This window comes from Mustela putorius, unplaced genomic scaffold (genome assembly GCF_011764305.1).
Source record: "Mustela putorius furo isolate JIRA1106 unplaced genomic scaffold, ASM1176430v1.1 tig00003974_pilon_pilon_pilon, whole genome shotgun sequence".
Classification (NCBI taxonomy): domain Eukaryota; kingdom Metazoa; phylum Chordata; class Mammalia; order Carnivora; family Mustelidae; genus Mustela; species Mustela putorius.
This window is the reverse complement of record NW_025422117.1, coordinates 10,352,414-10,365,378: the sequence shown is the minus strand read 5'-3', so window position 1 is coordinate 10,365,378 and position 12,965 is coordinate 10,352,414.

Genomic DNA, 12,965 nt, shown 5'->3' with positions numbered 1-12,965 from the left:
AAAATTTCTACCTGGAGGTTTCTCTTTTTTCTATGATAAAGCAAGAGAAGCAAAAAGCGGGCCAGAAGTCATAAGATAATTGAAAGAAAAATAGCATAACAAAGAAGTGTGAGCTAACTGGAGAAATGTGGCAAAACTGCTGAGGAGGACAGAGGATTTATAGGACTATGTATATACATACCAGTCGTTGCCATTGCTGTTTTGCGTTTTTGTTTTTACTTATTAGTACTCAGCTTCTTGGGTGGGATATTAACTAGCAATGCTAGCATTAACTAGCATGCTAGACCATAGTCTATCATTGCTGAACAAACATTTTTTTCTGCTTCTAGACACATAAACAAACAGCATTTTCCAGAGTTTCTGCATCATATAGGAGCCATTTAACTAGTTCTCACAAATTAAATGCACAAAGATGTGATACATTATTCTGGTTCCAAAGCAGGTAAGAAAAAATATGCCTTCTTAACACATGTTCATAGCAACTTGAATGAAAGGAGTCAGATGAACCTCTAAAATGACTACAAGGAAAGTCCAATTCTTCTTATTTCAACAAACTACATTAAACAGAGATAAGACAGTAATAAATTTAGTTGTGATAAGCCACTGAGATCTGGTGTTGTTTTCAAATGGGAATTGTTCTAACTTAACAGATAAAACAATAGATGCCTCTCCTAATATATTCTAATGTTAGTTTAACCATATGGATTCTATAGGAAAATAGAAAGTTTAAGGTAATTTTCAGAGAGTAGTTGCAAATAAAATCATGGAAACTATGATGGGAGAAGGGAACTGAAAATAGAAGATTTATAACAGATATTTAAAAGATTGTTAGTCAATTGATTGACAGTCCCAATGAATAATTAAGGAATTGGGCTAAATGTAGGAGAGTAGGACATGGTTAAAATAAGGAATGCATTATTAGTGATTAGTGATTTTAAAGAGTCTTCTTCTGTATAGCCTGATGAAAAAAAAAAAAAAAAGGAAAAAAGATCCTTGGACTTGCCAAAGGAATGTGTCACACAGCTAAAGGGGATGTTTAAATGGAAGCTGCTCCTGGGAAATCAGGAGTTATGAGGGAGACAGCAACAGTGGGAGTGTTCAATCTTTAAAGAATGAAAAGCTTTACCAGGAAGATGGACTATGATGCCAAGGAAAAGAATGTGGCAGCTGCTGATGAGGCCAGAAATGCTTAAAACAAAAGGTACATTTATAGGAGGTGAAGAGCACTTTTAGAAAGACTCGCTCATTACAAATATTCAAAACGAGGATAGTTCAGGAGCCCAGAAGGCACACATACACACCACACACATATTTTAAATTTGATCCTAATTGTCATTTGGAGGAGAAAATTATGACTAGCAGATATCAAATTTGGTCTGGAAGAGTCACTCAGTATAAAACGTGGAGTCAGTATTTCATGTGGCTCATTAGTAGTGGTAGCTGGAGCATATGTCCTACAGTAGCAGCATAAGAAAACAAGTGAGAGACATTTGGTCTCTCTCAGGACAGGAGGCATTGGCAGTTATTCTAGAGTATAGTCAAGTGAGAAATACATTATTGTAACATTTGTACAATATTCCTCTCTGGAAAGCAATTGCCTTTTATTAGGGGCTAGGTCTTAAGTTTCATGGAGTAAAAAATGTGAGACCCTGAAATCATGATAACAGAAATTTCTGAAGTGAATAAATAATAAACCTCTTTTGCTTGAGTAATGAGAAGCTTTTTAGAGATGTGTGGGGGAGAGGAGAATACAGAATTGGAGGATGTAGGGTGAATGAGATCTTGGGAGACTAGGTAACCATGTCGTGTTAAAGGTCAAGTGGTTTGGTAACTAAAAATAAGAATAAAAATTAAAAAAATTTAAACAAGATTATATAATATACAATTTGACTTTGTTTTACTGCTTTGGAGTGATTCCTTTCCTTTGACTTCAACATCTTTGGTAAAATCTTTTAAAGTCTCTTGTGTGAGTGGGTATTTTTGGGAATGGGTAGAATTTCAGGAAAAGCCTTATTTTCTGATTTCAGTCAATAAAAACATTTGGTCTAAAAAGATAAAAGCACGAGAACAGCACTCTAGATGCACAGGTCACTATGAAATGTGATTCTTTAGAATCCTCAAAAACCTTGAAAAGGACTTTGAATATCTATGGCTTATGGAACTTGGATTCCAGCCAATAACACATATAGATCTACAGGAGCAAAGTGGGCCTCACCGGTAATCTGATTTACACAAATAGAAACACCTAAGCCATCACTGCAGGTTTGGACTTGCCCTCTTCTGTTGACCCAACACTCCCTGTGGCCTCCAAACGCAAGGTATCCCAATTACTACACACTGCCACCTTAGAAAGTTGTTACTATTATTATCCTCAGTTTAAAGATAAGGAAATTCAAGCTAGGAACAATTGAGTAACTTGACTAATTAAAAAAAAAAATATATATATATATACATATAAATGTGTATATATATTAAAGAAGTCAAACTTTGAAGATTTTATTTATTTATCTGACAGAGTCAGTGAGAGAGGGAACACAAAAGGGGGAGTGGATGAAGGAGAAGCAGACTCCCCGCCGAGCAGGGAGCCCAATGTGGGGATGGATCCCAGAACCCTGGGATCATGACCTGAGCTGAAGGCAGACGCTTAACACCTGAGCCACCCAGGCGCCCTGAAAAAGCCAAACTTTGAAACAAGATTTCACTATGTCTAAATTCTTTTAGCCCAACAACTATATTAAAGAAGTTGCTTAAATATTACTAAATACACATGTTAAGTCATAAAGACTTTTAGTCTTACCTTCATATGAATTAGATAAGACACACCCAGGCTCTTCACACACAAGTTCACGTCTGCAGAAACACAAAATCAAACAGAGATTCTCTTAACGTTTATTGAGCATCCTTTGTGTCCAGTATTAGGCTAGAAACTTTTATATATGCTGTTTTTTATTCTGCATATCTGCAAAGTCCTGACCTGTGATTAAAGGAATGTATGCTTTCAGTTCTCTCTGTGCCACTGGTGGGTGTTCATTGTTCTATTTAAAGATGGCTGTTGAAACATCAGGTGCTAACTGTGGCTGAGCTACAATGTGAACTAACTGGAGGTCATAGGATCGTCATTATGCTGCTTTAGCTTCACTTAGCCACATATTAAACTTAAATTACCATTCTGAGACAATTACCTCTAATATCACAGATATATAAGCAATCAGGCAAGGATCAAGAAGAAAATAGACTTCAAAGTGTTTCATGCACTTGACAAATATTTATTAACGCATACTATGTGCCAACTACTATTCCAAGGTTGGAGATAGAGCAATAAATAAATCAGAAAGAGGTTCTGGCCTGTTGTAGCTTACATTCTAGGGGAGTGTATCTACCTTTACTACATTTTGTAAAGGACACTACTTTGGTGGCAAATACATGGGCTTTGCAGCAATCACTTGTTCATCCCTAAATCTTTTCTTAGATTTCACAGTTTTCACTGTAAAATGAAGAAACTTATATGAGGGCCACTCAAAGGGTTAATTACAAAGCATTAGATATACATTTACCAGATATGCAAGAATTTATTTTTCCTAGCAGCATCTTATTCTTGGAAACCAAGGTGCTATATAAAAGTACCAAAAGGTGATGAGTCAGGTGTTGCAAGTTTTATTGATAACTATACCATTTAAAACCATGTGACTCAGGGCTCCTGGGTGGCTCAGTGGTTAAAGCCTCTGCCTTCGGCTCAGGTCATGATCCCAGGACCCTGGGATTGAGCCCCGCATTGGGCTCTCTGCTCGGCGGGAGCCTGCTTCCTCCTCTCTCTCTGCCAGCTTCTCTACCTACTTATGATCTCTGTCTGTCAAATAAATAAATAAAATCTTAAAAAAAAAAAAAACATGCAAAGCCTATGCTATGAAATCACTTTCTCTCTCTGAAGCAATGTTTCCTCATCTGTAAATTGATTCGAGCATTTCATTTCTTTCCTTCCTTCGTCCCTCCCTCCCCACTTCCCCCCCCACCCCCTTCCTTCCTTTTAGAGAGAGAGCAAGGCAGGGGAAGGGTCAAGGAGAGAGATAGAGAGAATCCCAAACAGACTCTCCATTGAACATGGAGCCTGATGCGGAGCTCAGTCTCACCACCCTGAGATCATGACCCGGGCCAGAATTGAGAGCTGGAAGCTAACCAACTGAGCGACTTAGGTGCCCTGAGTCCAGTATTTCTGCTTCTATAGATTAGAGAGCTGTTCTGAGGATCCGTTGAAAAAATTATGTAAAATTTATCTCAAAACTGCTCTTCAAATATAAAATTGCTTGGCACACAGCAGGCATTCAATAAATATGTGCTGACTGAATGGAGATTTTATCACTTTTGCATCTAGGACTGAAGTGTTTTAATTCATTGTAGAGATAGAGAACTAGTATTTGAAGGTAGCAGGGTGACTCATTCATATTTGACAGATAATCACACTGCACTGCCCAGTTTAATTATTTATCTTTGTGGGGAGCTAAATTTATTATAGAAGATGAAGGGCAACTTGCACAGCCTTTAGCACTGTGCACTGATCACAAAAATGGAACTCTGAACTCCATTAAATGTAATATAGAAAACAGAGCCAAGTTGAAGCATGTGTTCACTGCTGAAACTCTAACCCTTCAGTTACTAGTTTTAATAAGTGCTTTGTAAATATTTAGTAAATATAAATAAGTCAAAGCATTCCATAGATTTTATGGAAATAGGAAAGCTTTTGGATCACAAGTGACTAAATCCTAAAATCAATAAAAGACATTTGCTAAAGTTATGATTGTGATACTATTTTCAATTACATAGCTACAGTTACTATATTGATTATATGCATGGGTACACAATAGAAATTAAAAAGGAAGTTGCCTAATCAGCAGTTGGATTTTTCACTGTAATTGCTTTCATCACCAACTTACTGTTTTCTATAGATCCCCTAGATCAATGTGGCATGCTTTCCTGAGTGATATTCTCAATCAGAACTCTGATGGCTAAGATATTCAATTACTATCAAGTCACGTTAGTGGTCTCAAGCCCTTAAACTGCCAAGTTTCTAGGATTTCCACCCCATTTATGATCCTTAGTGGGCATTTGTTATTTTCTCCTCTGATAACACTTGTCTAACTATCAAAGAAGAATCAACCTGAAATACAACACATTCCAAAGATCCCCCTAGTTGAAGTCAACAGCTACTGCTTCCCATGCTGACTTAAAGGAACATGTTCAATCAGACTGGGACCTCCTTAGACACCAACTAGAGGATGATAATTGCTATTCAGTTTAACCTATTTCAACAATTACTGTGTGACTCCTGGGTATAATGTTCTTCATAGTTTTTCATTAAGGTGAGGAGAAAGTAAAATACATGAATAGTTATTTTTATATAAATTGTTATAGCTGATAAAGGGAATCACAAAAAACTGCAATGGGAGATATGAATTCAGAGTGGTGTAATATAGAAAAACTTTGTGAATAAAGAGAGTCATCCTGGCATGTAAATGAGATGTGGATTTGGGAAAGCAGATCTGATTTAGGGGAGGAGAGTTTGGGCAGGAGGAACAGTTATACTAAAAAGAGAACCCATCATATATTGAAGATGGTTTAAGGTAAAGAGGTGGGTAATGAGGCTGAAAAGTTAGAATGGCATAAAAGAGCAGTCTGTTTTCAGAAGAATAGGTAGAGGAAGGCTGTTCAGAAGGAATTTGAACTGAAACATAGAAAAAAAAAAAAGGCAGTGCTGCTTAGTGCTACCCTGTGAGTGGTCTGTGGATCAGTGTGGATCTTGGATGTCACCATTCAATGAGATAAAAATGGAAGATAAGAGCATTTAAAAACCTTCACAGCATTTTGACAAAGTATAGTTATGACTATTTTTTTTAACTAAAGATTTTATTTGAGATAACTATAGGTTTCATGCAGTTATAGGAAACAATATAGCAAGATCCTATGTATGCATTACCAAATTTGACCCAATAACCAAAACTCTACTGCAATCTCATTACCATGATATTGAAATTGATATTCAAAATACAGACATGTCCGTTGAACACTATTCCCACAGGTTGCCCTTTTAGATCCACACCCATCCTCCTCTTGTTCCTGCTCTCTCTTTAACCCCTGGAAACCACTAACTTTTTTCTCCATTTCTATACCCTTGTCCTTTCAAGCATTTTCTATAAATGGAATCATGTAGTACAGAAACTTCTGGAATTCTGATAATAAAAAATAATATTACTAATCTATGTTTTTTTATAAATTTCATTTTTAGTGTATTTTTACTGCATTTTACAAAAAGACTGGCCCACAATATTTGGGGGAAAAAGCCTCCTCTCCTTTTTAACCACAAAAACTTTGAGAAGCACTGGTGTGGTGCAGTAGCAGCACATGATAAATGAAAATGTGTGGAAGTGACAAGGCAGAATAAGGCTGGGTAAATGTTCCTGAGTGGTCAGGCTGGGTTCTCAATTATTTATTAGCCTTGAGGAGAGAAAGTTTCTGCACCTCCCACTGCTTCCTTTAAGTTGTCACCCTCCTCCACTGCTGCCGCTACTGGAGATAGTCCCTGGAGGCTGCAGTGTTCATTGACAATGTTGCCAGAGGTAACTTACACTGAAAGTGACAACCTTTATAGCAACACTCTGGAAATGCTCCCAACAGCAGCTATCAGTGTAATCTTGGTCTAACTGGACTCTTCGGCATTCAACTCACTTCTCTGACTTGACGATGTCATTTGTTCTTGTTCTTTTCCTGTATCTCTGATACATCCTTGCCATCCTCTGTGCTGACTTCTCTTTCTAAACTTTACCCTTGAATGTTCTATTCCTAAACTTAATTCCCTCTAACCAACTAGTTATAAATTTGTTTTTGGTCATGGATCTCTTTGAAAACACGAGAAAAAGAGTATGAGCACCTTCCCCTTTAAAAATGCACATGAATACATCCACTTGACCTAAAAAGTAACTTTACATTTGTCTGCAAGATATATCAGGATAAAAATCACCTTTCGGTCAGTTAAGGTAACATTCCTTATAAGGTCAGGACATTATATGGAAATCTCTGAGGATAGTTATTCAGCCCACATTAGAAGGAAAGCTATAGGTTGTTGAATTTCCAAGAGGGAAAAATAAGATAAAGTGTTTTCAGGCTCCTGGAGAGATGTTACTTTATCCCTGGGAAGGTCAGAAAGAAATTCTGATGTGTGAGACAGAAATTGCTAGAACCAGTTTTGCCCAACTCTTTCTTCCACAGCTATTTTACACCTTGGAAAAGTATGTGAACTAAAATCAGTGAGGGCTAAGGGCTGCAACCGTAAGATGCCACGCATTGGGCAACCAAAATATTGACAGAGTAGAATCATCTATCTATGAAGAAACACTGCACTCTATGCTGAGATCTAGACAGCGATGTATCACCTCAGCAGTGATAAACCTGCTGGCTTTCAGGAACAGTCTTTAGTGGTTTTTTCATGACTTATGAGGAATATAGACATACCTCATTTTATTGCTCTTCACAGAAATTGCAGTTTTTATAAATTGGCTTGTGGGAACCCTGCCTCTAACAAGTCTATTGGCACCATTTACCCAACAGCATTTGTTCACTTTGTGTCTCTGTATCACATCTTGGTAAATCTCACAATATTTCAAAATTCTATTCATTATTATATATATTATGTTGATCTATAATCAGCGATCTTTATGTTACACTGTAATTACTTTGAGGCACCACTAACCATCCCTATATAAAACTTCTATGTATGTGTTCTGACTGTTCCCTGATACACAGTTCCCCCATCTCCCTCTCTCTTCTCAGGCCTATTTCCTGAGATCCAACAGTATTGAAATTAGGCCCATTAGCAATCCTAAAATGGCCTCTACCTGTTTAAGTGAAAGGAAGAATCAGGAGTCTCTGATGTTCAATCAAAAGCTAGAAATGATTAAGCTTAGTGAGGAAGGCATGTTGAAAGCCAAGACAGGCTGAAAGCTAAGCCTCTTGTGCCACATAGCCAAGTTATGAATGCAAAGAAAAAGTTCTTGAAGGAAATTAAAAGTGCTACTCCACTGAACACACGAATGATAAGATAGCAAAACAACCTTACTGGTGATATGGAGAACATTTTAGTGGTCTGGATAAACCAGTCACAACATTACCTTAAGCCAAAGCCTAATCCAGAACAAGGACCTAACTCTTCAATGATGTGAGGACAGAGAGAGGTGAGGGAGCTGCAGAATAAAAGTTTGAAGCTAGCAGGGGTGGGTACATGAGGTTTAAGGAAAAAAGCCATCTTCCTTAACATAGAAGTACAAGGTAAAGCAGTGAGTGAGTGCTGATGTAGAAGCTGCAGCAAGTTATCTGAAAAACTAGTTAAGAAATTATTGAAAGCTGCACTAAACAACAGACTTTAAAAAAAAAAAAAACATTTCCCTCAGTATAGTTGACATAATGTTACATTAGCTTCAGATGTACAGCCTAGTGATACATCTCTACACATTATGTCATGCACACAAGTGTAGCTACAATCTGCCAATTTACAATGCTATTATTATACTAGTCACTATACCCTCTATGTGGTACCTTTCATTCCCATGACTTACTCATTCCACAACTAAAGCCTGTATCTCCTACTCGCCTTCACCCATTTTGTCCATTCCTCCCTGCCCCTTTCTTCTTGAAACCACAAGTTTGTTCTCCATATTTATAGGTCTGAATATGCTTTTTGTTTGTTTATTCATTTGTTTTGTTTTTAGATTCCACATAGGAGTGAAATCATGGGGCATTTATCTCTCTCTTTCTGATTTATTTCACTTAGCATTATACCCTTTAGGTCCATTCACAATGTTGCAAATGGCAAGATCTCATTCTTTTTTTATGGCTGTGCAATATTCCTGTGTGTGTATGTGTGTGTGTGTGTGTACACAACAATCTAATGAATGGCAGATGTTTGCAAATAATATATCTAAAAGTGGTTAATATCCAAAATACATAAAGAATGTATACAACTCAAAATCAAAAAAAGCAAATAATATGACTAAAAATGGGCAGAGGACCTAAATAGACATTTTTCCAAAGAAGACATACAAATGACCAATGTATACTTGAAGAGATTCTCAATATCACTAATCATCAGGGAAATGCAAATCAAAATCAAATCACATTACACTTGTCAGAATGGCTAGAATCAGAAAAACAAGAAATAGTAAGTATTGGCAAGGAGTTGGAGAAAAAGGTAGTTTCATGCACTATTGATGAAAATGTAAACTGGGTACAGTCATTGTGGAAAGCAGTATGGAGGTTCTTCAAAATTTAAAAAATAGAAATACCACATGGTACAATAATCTACTACTGGGTATTCACCTAAAAAAATCAGAAACATTGATTTGAAAAGGCATATGCACCCTTGCGATTATTACAGCATTATTTATAATAGGCAAGAAATGCAGACAGCCAGTGTCCGTCAATGGATGAATGAATAAAGAAGATGTGGGGTAAATACAGACACATGCACACACACACACAATGGATAATACTGGACAACAGGTTTTCAGTATACACAAAACAAGCCTTCTATTGGAAGAAGATGCCATCTAGAACTTCCATTACTAAAGACAAAAAGTCAATGCTTGGCTTCAGTCAATGCCAGCTTCAAAGGACAGCTGACTCTCTATTTAGGGGTTAATGCACAGCTGGTGCCTTTAAGCTGAAGTCATTCTCATTGACCATTCTGAAAATGCTAGTGCCCTTAAGAATTACACTAAATTCACTCTGTCTGTGGTCCCTAGATGGCATAACAAAGCCTGGAAGACAGCACATCATTTTACAACATCGTTTACTGAATTTTTTATGTCAACTGTTGAGACCTACTGCTCAGAAAAAAAAAAGAAAAAAAGAGATTTCTTTTAAAATATTATTGCTCATTGACAACGTACCTGGTCATCCAAGAACTCTGTTGGAGATGTACAATGAATTAATGTTGCTTTCATGCCTGCTAATACAATATCCGGTCTATAGAATATGAATCAAAGAGGAATTTCAATTTTCAAGTCTTACTATTTAAGAAATACACTTCCTAAGGCTATCACGTCCATAGGCAGTGATTACGCTGATGGATCTGAATTTCAAAGTAAACTGAAAAGCTTCTGGAAGGGATTCATCATTCTAGATGTCATTAAGAATAATTGTGATTCAATGAGATACCACCTCACACCAGTCAGAATGGCTAAAATTAACAAGTCAGGAAATGACAGATGCTGGCAAGGATGTGGAGAAAGGGGAACCCTCCTACACTGTTGGTGGGAATGCAAGCTGGTGCAATCACTCTGGAAAACAGCATGGAGGTTCCTCAAAAAGTTAAAAATAGTGCTATCCTATGACCCAGCAATTGCACTACTGGGTATTTACTCTAAAGATACAAACATAGTGATCCGAAGGGGCACGTGCACCCGAATGTTTATAGCAGCAATGTCCACAATAGCCAAACTATGGAAAGAACCTAGATGTCCATCAACAGATAAATGGATGAAGAAGATATGGTATATATATACAATAGAATACTATGCAGCCATCAAAAGAAATGAAATCTTGCCATTTGCAACAAAGTGGATGGAACTAGAGGGTATCATGCTTAGCGAAATAAGTCAATAGGAGAAAGACAATTATCATATGATCTCCCTGATATGAGGAAGTGGAGATGTAACATGGGGGACTTGGGGGGTAGGAAAAGAATAAATGAAACAAGATGGGATCGGGAGGGAGACAAACTATAAGTTACTCTTAATCTCACAAAACAAACTGAGGGTTGCTTGGGGGAGGGGGATCAGGAGAGAGGGGTGAGGTTATAGACATTGGGGAGGGTATGTGCTATGGTGAGTGCTGTGAAGTGTGTAAATATGGCAATTCACAGACCTGTATCCCTGGAAATAAAAATACATTATACGTTTATAAAAAATAAAAAATAAATAATTGTGATTCATGGGAAGAGGTCAAAATGTCAACATTCATAGAAGTTTGGAAGAAATTGATTCCAACCCTAACGTGTGACTTTGAGGGGTTCAGGACTTCAGTGAAGGAAGTGACGGCAGATGTGGTGGAAACAGCAAGAGAACTAGTATTGGAAGTGGAGCCTCATGAGTGACTGAATTGCTGCAATTTCATGATACAACGTTAATGAATGAAGAGTTGATTCTTATGAAAGAGCAAGGAAAGTGGTTTTATGAGACAGAATCTCCTGGTGAAGATGCTATGAAGATTGCTGAAATGACAAAGAAAGATTTAAAATATAAGTTGGTTAATAAAGCAGTGGTAGGATTTGAGAAGATTGACTCCAATTTTGAACAATGTCCTACTATGCATAAAATGCTGTCAAACAGCTCCGTATGCTACAGAGAAATCATTAGTGAAAGAAAAAGTCAAAACATGCAGCAAACTTCGTTGTTGCCTTATTTTAAGAAATTGCTATAACCATCCCAGCCTTCAGCAACCACCACTTGTAAACAGCCATCAAGATTGAGTCAAGACCCTCCACTTGCAAAAAGATTATGACTCACTGAAAGTACAGATAATAGAATTTTTTAGCAATAAAATATCTTTGAGTTAAGATATGGATTTTGTTTTTGCAGACAATGCTACTCCACACTTAAAGACTATGCTATTGTGTAAACATAATTTTTGTAAGCCCTGGCAAACAAAAATTACATTTGACTCACTTTATTTCGATATTCACTTTACTCCAGTGGTCGGAACTGAGCCTGTAGTATCTTCAAGATGTGCGTGTACTGACAGAAAGGGTACGAAGAGTGGATCTGTTCGCTTCTGGCAGGCAGGAGCTGGATGCCAGATAGACATCTGAGGATTTTGTAAAAAAAACTCTGAAGTGGAAAGAATATGTAAGACATAAGGATAGCTTTGGGACTGATTGCCGTTGAGGTAATCAAGGAGACTGAAAGAAGTGTTGGAAAAATTAAATGGATATAACTTCATATTTCAAATTTTAAGTCTATATTAACTATGAATAAATTATTAAAATATGTATATACAAAGAATTAACTACACAAAGATTTACTGGTCTCTTGAGCTTATATTTAAATAGAAAATTAAATATCAGCTCTTGAAATAATGGCCAGAAATCAAAGTTGACAAATACAATTATAATTTTGCTCAAAATTATTTCAATGAGATTTTATTTATTTGAACTGAATAAAGAGTTGAGTGGCAGCATGCATATCATCTTTTTAATTTAATCACAAAATTTATTTTTATCAGTACTGCTGAGAACACTGTTTACAAACATATTGGGCAGCAAATGTGATCAATGAGATTTCATTCTGTTCACCTTGCAAAAAGAGGATACTACTTCTAGAATTCAGTAAGATTCCAAGTCAAAATCATGTTGCTTACTTGCCATGATGTTCTTCGTCCTTAGGTCAATGGTGAGGTCACTTATGGCTAGGTCAGCCTCTTTTCTGTAACTTCACATTTTTATTTTAATGTAACTTAAAAAAAAATGAAAAGTTTTTTTTAGGTGTTTGCAAATCTTCGCTGGCTAAAGTGATCAATAAGACTGTACCACCTTTAAGTTATCCATAACATTGGAAAGGTTATGTAATTTATTTAATCCCTTCTTTCAAAGTTGTATTTTAGTTAAAAGGGGTCAAAGTTCATGGGCACCATCCACAATGATGAATTCAGTCTTAAAGAGTAAACTATTTATGTAGTCAAAACATTGCTTAAGTCAGTGGGTATCAAAGTACTAATTCTTGGGTTTCACCCCAGACTTACTAAACTCTGGGGTTAGGACTCAAAACTCTGGTTTAACAAGCCCTATGGGTGATTCTGATACACCCTGCAATTTGAAATTCATGGCTCAAAATAAACGATCTTCTAATTAAACCTTGCCATAAAAGAACTCCTTCTGGTCAAATTGTTCTACGAAGGGAATTTCTTTTTCTTCTCAAAATAAAGAA